This window comes from Primulina eburnea, chromosome 9 (genome assembly GCF_022965805.1).
Source record: "Primulina eburnea isolate SZY01 chromosome 9, ASM2296580v1, whole genome shotgun sequence".
Taxonomy (NCBI): domain Eukaryota; kingdom Viridiplantae; phylum Streptophyta; class Magnoliopsida; order Lamiales; family Gesneriaceae; genus Primulina; species Primulina eburnea.
The window spans coordinates 3,506,607-3,523,060 of record NC_133109.1 but is presented as its reverse complement, the minus strand read 5'-3'; positions in this window follow the sequence as shown (position 1 = coordinate 3,523,060).

Below are 16,454 nucleotides of genomic sequence, written 5' to 3'. Positions count from 1 at the left end.
TCCTGTTCATCCTTTCAGCTACACCATTTTGTTGATGTGTACCAAGAATGGTTTTCTCCATCTTGATCTTGTTCTGTGCATAATATTTCTTTAACTCATCATCTTCATATTCTCTACCATTGTCAGACCGTAAGCACTTCACCTTCAAGTTGGTCTCATTTTCCACCATGGCTTTCCACCTTTTAAAGGTCTCGTAAACATCAGATTTATTTTTCAGAAAATAAACCCAAACTTTTCTACTCGAATCGTCAATGAATGTGACATAGTATCTCGAGCCTCCAAGAGATGTAACAGGAGATGGTCCCCATACATCAGTATGAACCAGCTCCAACTTTGCTGCTTTCGGTTCTCTACCGCCTTTTGAAAAGCTCACCTTCTTCTACTTTCCAAATATACAACTTTCACATAGTTGGTGTTCAACAGTATTTAATTTTGGTAGCTTTCCTTTTGACACCAACATCTTCATTCCCGTCTCACTCATATGTCCAAGTATATAATGCCATAGACTTGAATTGGCTCCAGCATCCACAGCTGCTAATGTGTCTCTGCAACTGGAAGTCATATACAGTGTTCCAGTTTTCTTTCCTCGAGAAACAATCATGGCTCCTTTGTTCGCTTTCCAGGAACCATCACCGAAGGTCACATTGTGGCCTTCATCATCGAGCTGTCCCACCGAGATCAGATTGCGTGTCAATTTTGGTACATGCATGACTTTGTTAATTTTCCAGACAGATCCATTTGACATCTTCATTCGTACATCACCCATACCAACAATTTTCAAAGGTTTTCCATCAGCTAGGAAAACTTTTCCGTAATCGCCAGCGATGTAATTATCAAATACATCGCGATCACCAGTGGTATGAAACGAAGCTCCCGAGTCCATAACCCAAGAATCAACAGGGCTTTCCATGGATAATAGCAGAGCGTCATGTACTTCCTCAGTGACAGCATTGGCATTATTCTTCATTGATTTGTAGTTCTTTTTCAAGTGACCAGTTTCACCACAGCTCCAGCACTTCAAATTCTTTTCAAAGTTGCTTTTGTCTTTACCATTTCTTGACTTGGACCTTCCGCGCCATCGGTTAGAAACTTTTCGCCACTCCTGTCCCTTCTTCTATTCTCGAGATTTGGAGCAGATCTCGATGATGTTCCTTCACCTGAATCCATCCTGCGAACTTCTTCGGCAAGAATCTGGTCTCTAACATCATTGAATTTGTAGTTTTCTTTTTCCAACAGAGTTGCTAACCGCTGCCCGCATTGGTTCCCAATTATTTGGTAAAGACGCCAAAAGAATAAGTGCACGAATCTCATCATCAAAATTTATTTCAACCGATGTTAGTTGAGACACAATCGTGTTGAATTCATTGATGTGTTTAGCCACCGAAGCACCTTCTCCCATCTTCAAGTTGAATAACTTTTTCATGAGATGTACTTTGTTGTTTGCTGATGGCTTCTCGTACATGTCTGACAGAATGGTCATCATGTCCTCTGTGGTTTTGGCCTCCGCCACGTTATGCGCCACGTTCTTTGTTAGGGTCAATCGTATAACACCTAACACCTGTCGGTCAAGGAGCTCCCAATCATCATCCTCCATCTTTTCTGGTTTCTTTCCTGATAGAGGTTTATGCAGCTTCTTACTGTACAGATAATCTCTTATCTGTAACCGCCAGAACGAAAAATCTGTTCCGTCAAACTTGTTGATTCTCGGTCCCGATCCATCATCTTCGGCCATCACTTCTCTAGTCTTAGCAAAAAATCTAAAAAATCTTTCTGATGTGGAAGATCAGACAAAGCTGCAACCATAGAGCATACTCAGAATTCTTAAGAATTTTCACAACAAGGCTCTGATACCAGTTGTTGGGGAATTACCTCGAATTGATGCCGACCACGATGATGATAGTACCCAAACTTGCGGAAGAAAATAATCAACAAGAACACAAGATTTACGTGGTTCACCCAGAATAGGCTACGTCCACGGAGCTACTGCAAATCTTTTATAACAGGAAGAAATATTACAACAAGTGTATACACCAATACACTAAATATTTCTCACTCACAACCCGAGTATACCGAGAAAAATATTTTCTCTAACTCACACAAGAGAATACCCGCACTCAAGAAAAAAATATACTCTTTTTTCTATGCACTCTCTTTTTATCAAAGCTGAAAAGCTTTTGATTTTGGGATACAATAACTGAAGGAATTGAGCTCTATTTATAACTAATTCTCTCCAGCAACTTTGTAAACTTTCCGATGTGGGATGAGGGATTTCTGAATATTTTATTTTGACGTGGGCCCCACACCTCACCTAACAATACTAACCGTAGTTGGGAGTCATGGATTAATGATAGATAGAGCAATGCCAAATATTGTATGTAGCCAATGCCAACAAGAACCGTAGCCTACCCTCACACCCGCTGCATGGTCTCTCTTCCCGATCACAAACCCTCTCCATTACGGTGATGACAGACCCCAAACCACACCCTATGGCAACCACTTGCACCTTAAAATATAAAATAACGTGAGATCATGATATGAACAAAACCCGTAAATCCTTCATGATAACGATCAGATCGAGAATGCTATGCAGCCAAACCCACAAATCAGAAAATATATAACGTGTATGATGCAGAATGAAAGATACATGTGTGCCTGATGAGATAATTGGTGAACAATTGCTCGAAGGGACACGAAGCGGGGAGGAAATGCTTGAGTTTGGAAATATTGCTGCTGAAATTCACGAAGGAGGCGACTGATTGGAGGAGGGTGGGCGGTTAAATGGAGTGGATTATGTTTAGTGGGGGAGCTAATGACTAGGGTTAGGTTTAATAGATAATTATGTAATATTAAAATAGCTAATAATCAACTAATGAGACATATTTTGATATCTAAAACTTTAAAAGAGGATTTTAAGTCCAACAAGCTTAAATTAGGCCCATTAAATCTAAATGCACTCCCGAAAAATATTTTTTATTTGAAAGATTTTAAAATTATTAGCCGAACCCTCAAAAAGTCTTCCGATTTGATAAAATTTGCGTATCGTTAAAAATAAAGTTCTAGGGTAAAAATACCCAATAAAATCCTATTTTTGAAAAATACACTTAAAAACACCTAAAATTAGTTAATAAAATAAGTCATGTAATTAAAATAATTTTTCCTGATAATTCTCCGGCTCCGTTCCTCGTTCGAGCGCGAAATGCATCCAGAAACCCTAATGCATGAACTTTTAAAATTTCATGAATTAAATCCTATCATGCATGAATTATGCCTAAAATGCATAAAAATAATTAAACATAAATTAATGAAATAAACATGCATTTAACGTATTAAAACAATTAAATAAAATACCAAAGAAATTTAATAATTTGCATGCATGTGGTTCACATGGACTTTCAAATTTTCGGGACATTACATGTCATGTCAGCTAGTGATATATGCATCTTTCTCTATTTATGAGTTTGATTGTTTATATCACCAAAACTACTCTTAGTAAGATTTTATTTTTTTTATTGTTTCGTTTGTAATTTTAGTCATTTTTCAACGAGAATGCAGACTTGATATCGTACACATCAACAATATTGTATGTCATGTTAACATCACATCAACACCGTATCAGAAAAGTACTAAATTTGAGGGGAAAAACAAAGATAAAAGATAGCATATTTAGAATGAAATTTGACTGCTTAAAAGACCAAAATCACAATAAAAACCAATATTCAGAATCAAAATCGCAAATTTTTCTACTTTAAAACATTGCAATTTTTCCTAAATATTAACTGTGTGCACAATTCAACATACATATCCCAAAATATTTCTTTTAAATTAGGTTCAAATATTTCATGTTGATCCTGTTGATTAATTGTCTTCCAAGCTGGCTAGTCAACGGCGTAGGGCAGGATTAGTTAAACATTTTGTTATTGGCCATAACAAATTGGACAGGCCATCACCAGTGCTTGGGGATTGGGGAGAAACTCACAAACCCATGCTAAACCGTTGGATGGTAGTTGGGAGAAGGGAGCTTCCGGTAGCTGGTTCCCAAGGTATGCTTTTAGGAGTCCAGCGGTAGAAAAAGATCTCACGAAGAATTCTCATAACCCTCTCAAGGATATAGAAGCAAGAAGTGGTGGGAAGATCACAGCAAGAAAACGTGAGAAAGTAGAAGATAGATTGAAAGAAGAAATCTATTCTGTAACTCTTCATCTTTGACACGCATTTGTAATTGACTCCACTTCTTTGATTGTTAATAAAGGTTGCTGTTCTCCCGTGGATGTAAGCCATTTTGGCTGAACCACGTAAATATGTTGTGTCTCTATCTTTGTTTGTTTATTTGTTGCATCATCTATAGATTCGAACTTGTGCATGTGTGTATGTTCTTGGTCACTTTTATACATCAGCCGAGATCAAGAAGTGAATGAAAAGCAGCTGGTCTTGACAAACAAAGTGCTTTGTTGGTGAATTGATCTAACAAATCCTTTGAAAAAATAAGATATTAAAATTTCCATATTTTATTACATTCGTATTGTAACGTCCCAAAAATTTGAATGTTCACGTAAACCACATGTATGCAAATTATTAAATTTCTTTGGTATTTTATTAAATTGTTTTATAGCTTTAACTGCATGTTTATTTCATTAATTGTGTTTTAATTCATTGTTTATTTAAATTTCATGCAATCTAGGATTTTTATTTAAATTGTGAAGTTAAATTATTTTATGCATAATTCATGCATGATAGGATTTAATTCATGTAATTTTAAAGGTTCACATATTAGGTTTCTATATGCATTTCACGTCCGAACGAGGATCGGAGACCAGAGAATTTTCAAGAAATTATTTTATTACACGATTAATTTTTATTAATTAATATAAGATGTTTTAAAGGTATTTTTCAAAAAATGAGATTTATTGGATATTTTTACCCTCAAGATTTTATGTTTTAACGGTACGTAAATTTTGTCGAATCAGGGGACTTTTTGAGGGTTCGACTATTATTTTCAAAAGCATTCCAACACGAAATATTTTTCGAGAGTGTGTTTAGATTTAAAAGGCGTACTTTTAAACTTGTTGGACTTAAATAATTTTTTTTAAACTTTTGATTAGCATTTAAGGCCCCTTTAATTAATCCTAAACATTTTATTTAGCACCTAATTACCTCTCTAAACTCCCCACTAAACCTATTTACGTTTCATTAGCCGCCCACCTCCTCCACTCACAACTTCTCTCGTGAACGGCTGCTGCAAGTGTCGGTGACCATTCTTTTCCACTTCAAGCACAAGCTTCCTCCTTCGGCTGTGGTCCTCGATCGTTTTTCCTAAAACAATGATCAAGGCACGCATTGTACCATTGTTTGTGCATCATACATGTCATATATTATGTTGTATGTGTTTTTGCAAGCTATAACCCTCGATCCAAACGAGTGTGGGTAAGAATTTTCGGTTACATGTGATTATTGCATTCGTGGCTCACGTTTTTCTGATTTTTTGCAAGGGGCAACTGTAGTTTCGTTGCTATGGGACCGAGACTTGTCATAAGATAAGGGTTCTGGTGCTGGACCCGAGACTTAAGGGGTTTGCATTGTAGATCGGGAGTTGTGGCGAGGAAGGGCTCGGTTGGTGCAGATCGAGAGACAAGGGTGGAGCCGATGGCTTGAGGGACAATCCGAGGCCTGAACCAGACCGTATTGAGTCTAAGTCCTGGCTGAGGAAAGGCTCGAGAGCTGCTGGTACCACCCTTGGTACAGATCGGCCGTGTGAGAGAGTTTAAACCATGAGTGGCTCATCTTGGAGTTTAGCTTCCGGGAAAGAAGGGAGTAATGCATGGAAGTGTAGGCGTGGGTTCATTGGGACCAGGGGAGCCTAGAGTAGCCGAAGTGTGATTGGTTGAGGGCTGATTTCGGTGGAGGAAGGCTAGCACAAATTTAGAAGGGTGAGTAAGGGTGGACGTGTCTTGTTAAGGAGGGCCGAGAATTGGGTGCTTGCTGGAAATTTCAGCCGTGAAGCTTTAGGTCCAATCTTAGCATTTTAGGGCCTTTTAAGTTTTTTTTTTAGTGTAGGAAAAAGTTGGGAAAAATTTGGTGGTGTTTTGGGTCGATTCAGATTAAAACCGGGACCCCGATCCAAGTTTAAAACGAATCGATTAAGTTTGGTTTTGGGCTCTAATTTACGTCTAGGAATACTTATAAAACCAAAAAATTTTAAGGAAGTTGGTAAGCTTCGGGTCAAATTTTAGAGGTCCAAGGTGAAACGATAATTTTTGGGTTTCTAGGGGCAAAATGGTCATTTTGCACCCGGGATGAGATTTTGGTCCTTGCAGCGCCCTGAGCACAAATTTATGATATTTTAAACTTCCATGCATCATGATTCACGATTTAATAGATTTTATGAATTTATACGTTGCATGCTTGAATTTTAAGAAAATTGCATCTTAGCATGATTTTTACAACTGATGAAAATGGTAATGTTTTGAATGATGGGAATTAGTAGTGGCTATCAAAGTATATGTAAATGTTTAAGACGTATATGTAAATGATGATGATGAGGCCTAGGCACAGTGGATGGGTGATCATGTCACTGATGTCCGACAGCCGTCGGGTACCGCGGCTCTTGGTATGATGGATCCATCGTAAATGATGATGTTTGATAGTCACCTCTAATGAACGGATTTCACCTAAGGAAATGATAAATGATGAATGATAAATGATGAATGATGAAGGATGATTAACGATGAGATGTTTTGACACTTCATGATTTTACACGACATGATTATGTTACGCTTTTCAAGTTAATGAAAGGTATGTTCAGTATGGTATTTTTCACTTTGTGTGCTATGTATATGTATTTGCTATTAACGGTGCAGGCGTGTTGAGTCTTTAGACTCACTAGGCGTGTGATATGCAGGTGAGCTTAATGATGAGGAGACGAGAGGTGATGATGACTGAACGGGCGGAGCTGGTGGCGCACGTTAACCCGAGGACCTTGTATTCTTTCGCAATAATATGATTTCATGAGAACATATTTAAATATTTTAATTGTTTAGGTTGGTTGCTCCTTTCATAATTTAAACTGTAGTTATTTTATTTCGCAGTGGGGCGATTTTACAAAATGTATGTTTCGAATTTTATAGTTTTATATGGGCATGGTTCCGGTCATTGCATTTAAAAAAATGTCCAGTAGAATTTTAAAATGAGGAATCACAGCGGAAGTGATTCTTGGGAAGAGAAGGATATAGTGGAGAGGACAGTGTGAGGCGAATACATGATTTAACTTCCAATGGAAACGAGTAAAATCCCACAACAGAGAATCACTTCTCCACACGATCAACTCATTCAACACATAAGCAAGCAATTCACGAAGACATAAAACACTTAATTTGCCCAGAAAAGGTCCCCAACAAATTTAAGAACTTCTGAATTCGAGCAGCCATGAAAAATAAGAACTTCACATGCGACAACCAATCAATGTCTTTGACGATCAACCACGAAAAATAAGAACTTCACATTTGACGTCGATATTTTTGGATACTTCAAGCACACAAGCATCGCCTACTTTTAAATCATTGTCTTCAGCAAATTTTCTCCATCCAGTAGTGAATGGAACTTTCCCTTTTCTACAAATGCACCTTACAAGCCATGTCTTCCCTTCGAAAACAAGGAGGATCGAGCTATTTCCTGTGCCAACCAAGATTTTCTTGCCGAATTCTCGCGGTATATTCTTGCAACAAAAATAAAATTATTAAGCGATTTTAATTCATGGGCTTGAAGCCTTAAACTAAGGAATCATGAAAAGTAGCATATATAATAATAGAAACAATAATAATTACTCAAGATATCTATTGATGAATTACCAAAACCAAACTTCCAGTGCAGATATAAGATGGATGCATCACAACTATGGTAAATCGGTTTTTGTTGGCTTCTCAGACATGAAATCTAATGCCCTCGTATAGGCTTTGAATCTGTCGTCACCATACCTTGCCTGCAGTTTTGCTTCCTGTCTGGGTATTTCAATTCCGTGACTTCAAAAAATAACATTATATGCACAAATATACACGCAAGATATTAGAACATTGCAACTCGTATAGTAGAAAAAAATCCCATGATATCATTGTTTCTGAAAGGGGATCGGTTACGGTGACCGGAAGCGCAACGGAAGTTTTAAAAAATCAAAATTTTACATCAAATTTTCGGCCACCATGTTCTTTGTGTAGCAAATATAATAAAACTCAAAAATGACATTCATAGTGTGTTTAGAATTGTACCTATCAATCTTAAAAGATTGATGATGGCTCCAACTTAGTTGATATACAACTAAGCTCTTCAATGGCAAGACAATCTTCAAGCTTCCTTTGAGCCCACCTTGCTCAAATATTAAGCCCACCACCAACTAGCTAGAACCACTCTAATTTTGCACTAGAAAAATTAGAGCATTTTTCTTTGAGAAGTGTATTGTTTCCTCAACCATTGAAGAACAAAAATTGAGAGAAAAATTGGAGAGAAAATGAGAGGAGAGTTCGGCCACTTCATCTTGAATGGGGGGAAGGGAGACTAGCCTTGGTAGTGTAAAAAGTTGTTGTTGGCATGTGTGACACATGTCTTGATTATTGAGAAAGTTGTCTCCCAACTCTTCACCTCCCATGCATGCAAGTCTTATTTGATTTTTAACAATTAAAAATCCATGGACTTATTTTTAATTATCTCAAACATATTTGAGACTAATTAAACATTACTTGAATTTACTCAAGTCACTAGTTGAATAATTATTTTAATATTGGGCTCTACAAGACCCAATATGATTTAATTAATTCAACACTTGAATTAATTTAATATTTGGACTCTACTAGGTCCACTAGTGTTTAATTAATTCAACACTTGAATTAATTTAATTTAGTCCATAATAATGTTTATGAAAATCGCAATTTTCAAATATATTATTTATTTGGTCAACTTTTAATTTAGGAACACTTCCACAAATTAAAAGATACATTTCTCTCATAGAAGTCATACTTCTATTTTTCCTTACACTTATAAAATCATTTATAAGTCGTTCAACACATTGAACTAGTTTCTCCTTTATAGAAGTCATACTTCTAATTTTCCTTACGCTTATAAACTCCTTTATAAGCCGTTCAACACATTGAACTATTTTTACTTCTCAACGGGTTCTAGAAAGCCATTACTTGTGTGGCCCTCAATGGTTCATTGATACAACTAGCCGTGGGTTCACATCTCCATGTGATTCGGACTAAACATGTCCTTATATGAGCATACCCCAATTGCTCCATTCTTACTTATCAACACCTTGATAACAAGAACGTCAGAACTCAAGTCTGATAGTACCCAACCAATCATGTTAAACGCCTAGCAGCATCGCTTACATGATTCCCTAGGTATCAAATGATAGTGCCTGCAAGAACCATTCAATTATGGTTAGCGTACAGTACGGTCCCTTCAACTCATATATCCCGATCGATTCGACAACCATTGGTTTATCGAGAGTTGTCAATGAATCGATACTATGTGTCATGTCGTAGTTGCATCAATGGTGTAATCTACGAAACCCCTTTCATAATTACCACCATACTCTGGCCAGAGATTTCAACCTACATACACATGATAACACATAGGATATCCATACCCGAAGGTAAGCGGTGAATCCCCGACTAAAATGCATCGACTCCTATATGTTTCGACATAACACCCAACCTTGCCACCTGATGACCCCATGAGAGTCGGTAAACAAGTCAAAGTGAAACGCTAGCACATAGAGTCTCAATGTTGTCCCGGGTCATAAGGACTAATGGTGTACAACCATAAACTAGGACGCTTCCACTCGATAAGTGAGAACCACTTGGAAAGTCCTTTAATGGAGGGTTGTTCAGTGCACTCTACCAGGAGCACCTATCTGCATGCTCGGACATCACAATGTCCCCTACCAATGAAACATGGTACTCACATCGCAGATACTAGTCTCTAACTCTAGCGGCCTATATCCTTCTTAACGGCGGCTGAATCGACTAGGAACTGTTTAGAATATACAGTATTCCAAATATGAGTTTCATGATACTCATCATATGAGCATCTCATATTCTTTCTACTATTTGTATATTCAAGGGCTTTATCTATGCAACTAGCATGGGTATACAGATAAAGATGTGCCAAAGTAATAATTTCAAATATTACTAAAATAAAGATTGCTTATACATAGAGTTTCATTGTGAACACTCGGCCAACACTTGGCTCGACGGGCACCTACTCCAACAGTTTCAATAAAGTTTAACCCCGAGAATCAATATGTTATATCAAATCTTGGTGATGTATCCTTCCGATACGTTGACATGATATCTCACAACATATCTAACACAATGATTCACATGTTTTGATGAACTAACATTCAAGGTTGCATCACCATATATATGTATCAGAAGATTTTAAACAGACTAAAACATGAACACGACTTACCGATATCAGATCGATGTTTTGGAGATGAATGTTTATGGTTCATACCAGCGTCTCTCACAAGGGAATAATAATAAGAATATTCTATCTCCGTAGCAGTGGTGTCGAATATGTTAACCTCAAAATGAGAATCCCCAACATATTTGAATAACAAGAAGTACCCAAGTCGGATGGAATAATGCTCTTCAAACCGCTGCCAATGCCATTCTCCCAGCAGCCAATCTTCACCAGCAGAGTGTGTCAATTCCACTTTCCAAACTAAACCATTTGGAACCTCGAGATAGACACGGTCTGGCAGATTGTGCCCGTATATTCGAATAAAAGCAGGAGGAAGTATCTGGAAACATATCTCAAGTATAAAAATCATAACTATGGGAAGAAAAGAAACAAAGCTGGCTCAATTCAACACACAGAACATCCAAATATTGGAGATTTAATAAAATAAATCTATAAATCATGTGATTAAATCCATATATCACAACACTTCAGGAATTCAAGTCGAGTTATCAGAAAATATAAATAACAGTAAATACGTATCAGAATCCATTGATTGATCTAGCGTCAGAGTTATGGATCTTCCAAGGCAACAGAGAATCGACCACCTTATTCTTGCCTTTGATGGGAGAAGGAGAGAGATCTAGAATACATGTGCCGTATGTATTCTGTGTTATATTCTCTGTGCCTTGGGGACCATAACCTTATATAACTTTAGCAGTCTTCGATCCGTTATAGAAGACCTAATTGGGCTGCGCTTCTACACATAAGGTGGACCATACCAATTTATTTAATACTTTGGAAACCCATAATTAATTAGATCACTTTATTGGGTCTTTTATTAGATAGCTTGTTCATGTACAATTAATTGACTTATGCGAGCCCACAAAATAATTCCAACAATCTCCCACTTGGGCCACATAAGTTATCCGGATATTGTACATGCAAAAACTGGAGCTCTTGCTATCCAAACCAAAATATTCCTTAACAATTTGGTCTATCAATTATACCAATATCGAACCAAAGCAGTCATCGCTACATTTAAAATCACTAGACCCATCAATGATCACAATATTAGCATAATCAATAACATAGATCAAGTATGGATGTGTAGCATGAAAATACATAAATGTGATCCCAGAATAAACCTGTATTTCCAACTGGTCCTCCTAATGATTCAAAGAGTCCAATAACAGACTTTCAACCAAATGCTAAACCTCTATGAAAGACATCACTTTATTTCAAAGTAATTCAAATAAACCTTAGTCTGTACAGAAACTTAAATCATGTTAAATGAGTCAATGCTCAAACCGAATACAAACTCACACTGTACAGGCATATCAACTATATGGACAACACCAATGTGTGTCACATGCTCACATGTAAAAATATACAGCTATATGGGTTGTTATGTGATGCGTCGTTTAGTGTCGATAAGCATTCGATTGTATTAGAAGTCGTATAAAACCGACTTGGTGTACAATTGCCACGTTTTTGAATTGTATGTGTCGTAGGGTGGACGTCATTGCTTTGGGTGCTTGTATGAAGTTGGTTCGATGTTTTGGCAGGCTAGGATGGGTCTCGGGGTGTCGATTCATGGTCCGTACAAACAAGTCTAGAATGTTAAGCATGACATGTACAGGATTTTAGTGAGTTTGCAATTTGCGCAGGTACACGGACCCTTACACGGGGTCCGTGCCTTTATTTCCTTCGAAGTGTCTTTTTACCGAGCCTACACGGACATCCACACGGACCCTTTCACGGACCCTTAAACGGGGTCCGTGCCTTTATGTCCTTCGAAGTGTCTTTTTACCGAGCCCACACGGACCCATGCACAAGGTCCGTGCCTTCCCCCTTCTGGACGTCAATTTAACCGAGTCTACACGGACTCGGAGCCGGACCTGGGCACGGGGTCAATGTCCCTTTTTCTTCCCGAGTATTCCTTTTTGCGCACCTACACAGACTCCTACCCGGACCCATGCACGGGGTGTACTCCTTATTTTTGGGATATCTTATTTTGTCTTAGAGTTTCATGTCTTGGGTTAGTACGATAATTTAAATGAGGTCAATTCCCGTGTGTTATAGAATGTCTTAAGTTATTTATTGAATTTGAGGTGAGCACGAATACCTACGTCTAATTTATGCAATTTAAGTGTTGAGTTCATGTTTAGTATGTTGCAGCAACGAACCCCAGCGAGATCCAACGAATCCCTCAACGCCAAGTAAGTATGTTGACGTGCAAAGAAAATATTTTAAGTTTTTGAGGTATGCTAAATGTCTTGTGACCAATTATGTTTAGGATTGAAAAGCGTTAAATTATGAAAAGGGACCAATTCGCCCGTTAAATTATTAACGGGTTTAGATCGTGATTGGAAAGTGTTAAATTATGAACGTGGACCAATCAGCTTGTTAAATTATGAACGGAGATCTCATGTATGTGGCATTGGATACGTCCCTGTCATCCCAGTACTGTGGTTTAGTCTGATCAGGCGAATTATGTTATGGGTCACTTGTTTTGAAACATCCTCTACGCAAAATGATGAAGCCATGTATGTTTAAGTACGTTCAAGTATGCAAGCATGTTTAAGAAAAGTTTATGGCACGTCTAAGTATGTATGTACGTATGTTCAAGTTTTATCTTGCAAGTTCAAGTTTAAAGTATATATGTCCTATTTTAAAGTTGCATGTGATTTTATTATGTAGTACTTGATACTTCGAGTGTATGCGTGTTGAGTCTTTAAACTCACTAGACTTGATCGATGCAGGTGAAGATGTTTATGAGGAGACAGGAGGTGGGGACCAAGGAGCAGGCTTGGACTGAGCGGGAGGCTAAACCCGAGGACCGCCAAGTTTTAATTTTATGAAAATGTTTAATTACTCTGATTTTGTGTTACTGTTTGAGGTTCGAGCAAATACTTTTGGTAGACACCATTTTGAGATTTTTTGTTGCAACAAATTCGAGGACGAATAGTTGTTTTATCAAATTTGTGATTAGCCAACTTCGTGCGGATTATATATGCATTGTGAGAACCCAAATTTTTGGACCAGTAATTAATTAAATATAGACATGTATAAGAATTTATTTTTCGAGTTATAATAAATTCGAAAATATAAATAATACATGGAATACAAAATCCAGTGTAAGATACACGATAAATAAGGCTGGATATTATTCAAATTTGGAAGGAAATATTACATATAAGATAGATTTTCTCAACAAGGAAGCATATCAATATTTATGGAATGATTATCTCGAATTTATGGAAAGAGCATCTCCAAATTATGGAAAGATATCAATCAAATTATGGTAAGATTATTACCACCTCTCTATAAATAGGAGGACCTCTCATTCAAATTTCACACCTCAATTTTCGAGTTTCTCTTGATATTTTCGAAATTCCTCTCCAAAATTCTGCATGAGTTATCAAAGTTTTGTCCAAGTTCAGAAATTCGTTTCTCTCGCTCAATTTCTCCGACTCCGATCTCCACCATTTAGAATATGCTTCCATATGTTTTGCATAACATTTCCAAATTTCGGCCAAATCCAACGGTTAGTTTTTCGTTTGTAGCCTTCGTAAGAAAATTGCTAAGATTTTATGCGAGAAACAGTATACCTAAGGTTTTTCGTCCATAAGCAGATTAAAACGTCTTACAAACTCGATCGTCACCGTTAATAATTTACTTAACGTACTTGTGAACGTAGTGTAAAAGTTTGAACCCGATCCAACGGTTCAATTATGTGAAAGAAATTTTGCAAGATGGCTGATTTTTCGATAGATGTGTTGTTGCGTTTTCGGAGCATGATTCTTCTATGGTTTTCGAGTTCTTCACGTTTTCTTCCAGTCTAAGGTAATTGGGTTTTTGCTATATTATAATTTGCACACTTGTTCTTTGTAAGTAGGCTTGTTTTAAATATATTGCGTATGAATTATTTCGTTTTCGAAAGTTTCGATTGAGCACCTTCACTCTATTTCTACGTTTTTTTTGTGCGATTTTGGTTCGTTTACGTGTTGGCACTGTGAGGATTCACTGAAAATGGGTGAGAATCCCAACATATGGCCCTTCACGGTGGGATAGAACCGTTTTATTGCCTCACCCCCTTAGAAGATTAAAAATTAGAGACTGATATCAGTAAACCATAGAAGGTGGAAAAATCTCAGTGCTATTATGATATGAATATGATGATTTGATATGAAAAGCATGATATATTTACGTGTTATTTTCAAAAATTGTGTAAGTATTTTAATTTTGTGCTCGAACGGCCTCCACTTGTTGAGTGACGACCATATCACTCACCCCTTACTCTACTCTCTCAGATAAATCAGAAAAGAAAATCGAGAAAGATGAACATGACCAGTTTTGGGACTGATAATAAGATGATTCGAGAAGTTTATTTTAGTTTTGGCTTAGTAAGTTGTAAAAGTTTCCGCATATTATTTTTATCATTTTAAGAATCTACGTTGTAAAGAAAATCTTTTGATTGATTATGAGTGATAAACTGGTTTTTGGTCAATTGTGTGGTTGTAAAACAACGCCGGTGTCAACTAACCCCGGTCTCGGGGCGTGACATGCATAACGTGGAATAGATTTTGTGATACTACTGTTGTAAATTATACAGAACATAGTCACAGTTTGCCAACAAGTAATGTTAGTGTGCTTTTGATTTTTGGATGTCTTGAATGTTAAAATCATTATGTTGCTTGCAGCATATTTTGGGGGAAATTGGTGTCCACTTCCGATCCAATGAAGTGTTATTTCTTGGCGTACGGTGAATAACATGAAATGGAGTGCAATTTATATTGTCTTTAAAATATTTGACAGTTATAGGATCTCATAAACCTTCTTACACTAACTATAATAATTTTGAAATAAAGCTCGACTCATATGTATAATCTTCATCTTATGGAGTATTATGTTTAATAGTGTGACTAGTAAGTTTATTCTTCTAATCCACTACGTGAATACGTTTTTTGTTTTCTTTTAAATTTTTGCATATTTTGCGATTTATCTAATTACGAATACTTATTTTCGGTATTAGCTTGATATTTTGCCTTAAAATTAAGATACTTTATATTTTATTTTAATTTAAAACAATAAATATTCATATGAAGACAGAACAAAAAATGAGATATAAATTACAAAGACTCATACGTTCGAAAGAATTCAAGAACCTTTCTTCCCAGTATTTGAATATTTTGACTCCAAATACTGATGCAAGAAGAAAAAAAAAACTGAAGGAGATATAAGAATACAAACTGAAGGAGCAAAGGATAAATATGCTTATTCCTTATTCATCAATAAACAAACAACCTATATATATAGACTAATACATAACTGAAACTAGCATGAAAAAAAAATTATCCAACGTTAAAAAAACAAACTCCTATTGACTAGGTAAATGGAAACAAACTTACTGACACTTCTAAAGATTATGACAAACTAAACATGTAAAAATAAATGGATTAAATTTCCTCAACAAATACTGTTAAGATTTATTGTGTCCGACAGATGCTCAAAATACTGACAATATCAGTATATGATGTAAAGCAGAAAATTTGTGTTTTATCAGAATTAAATGTTGTTCCAGATAGTTACAACATCTGGCACAACATGCAGCAGAAAAATATAGTTTGTAACACAAATTCGCTCAACGTAAATAAATGGACGAGATTAAATATGCACAAGTATAAATACTTGTGCGGTGCCTTATGACAAAAATTAATCACTAGAAAAATCAATCGTTTACAAAAACCTAACACTAGTGATTATGACAAAAATCAATTTTCTCAACAAGTTGAGAAAACAATGGTTTCTAAAACAAATTACCAGAATAAACCTAAAACAAAAAAGCAAAAACTTGATCCCGAAAAGCACGATCAATTAGATGCAATCTTCAGTCAACATCGTTACGGATGTTGTCTGTAGATGTTGGCAACATTTGCAGCAACATGTCCAACACTCTTCAAAACAACGTCTTTGTAGAATTATTTGTCTATGAAATCTCGACG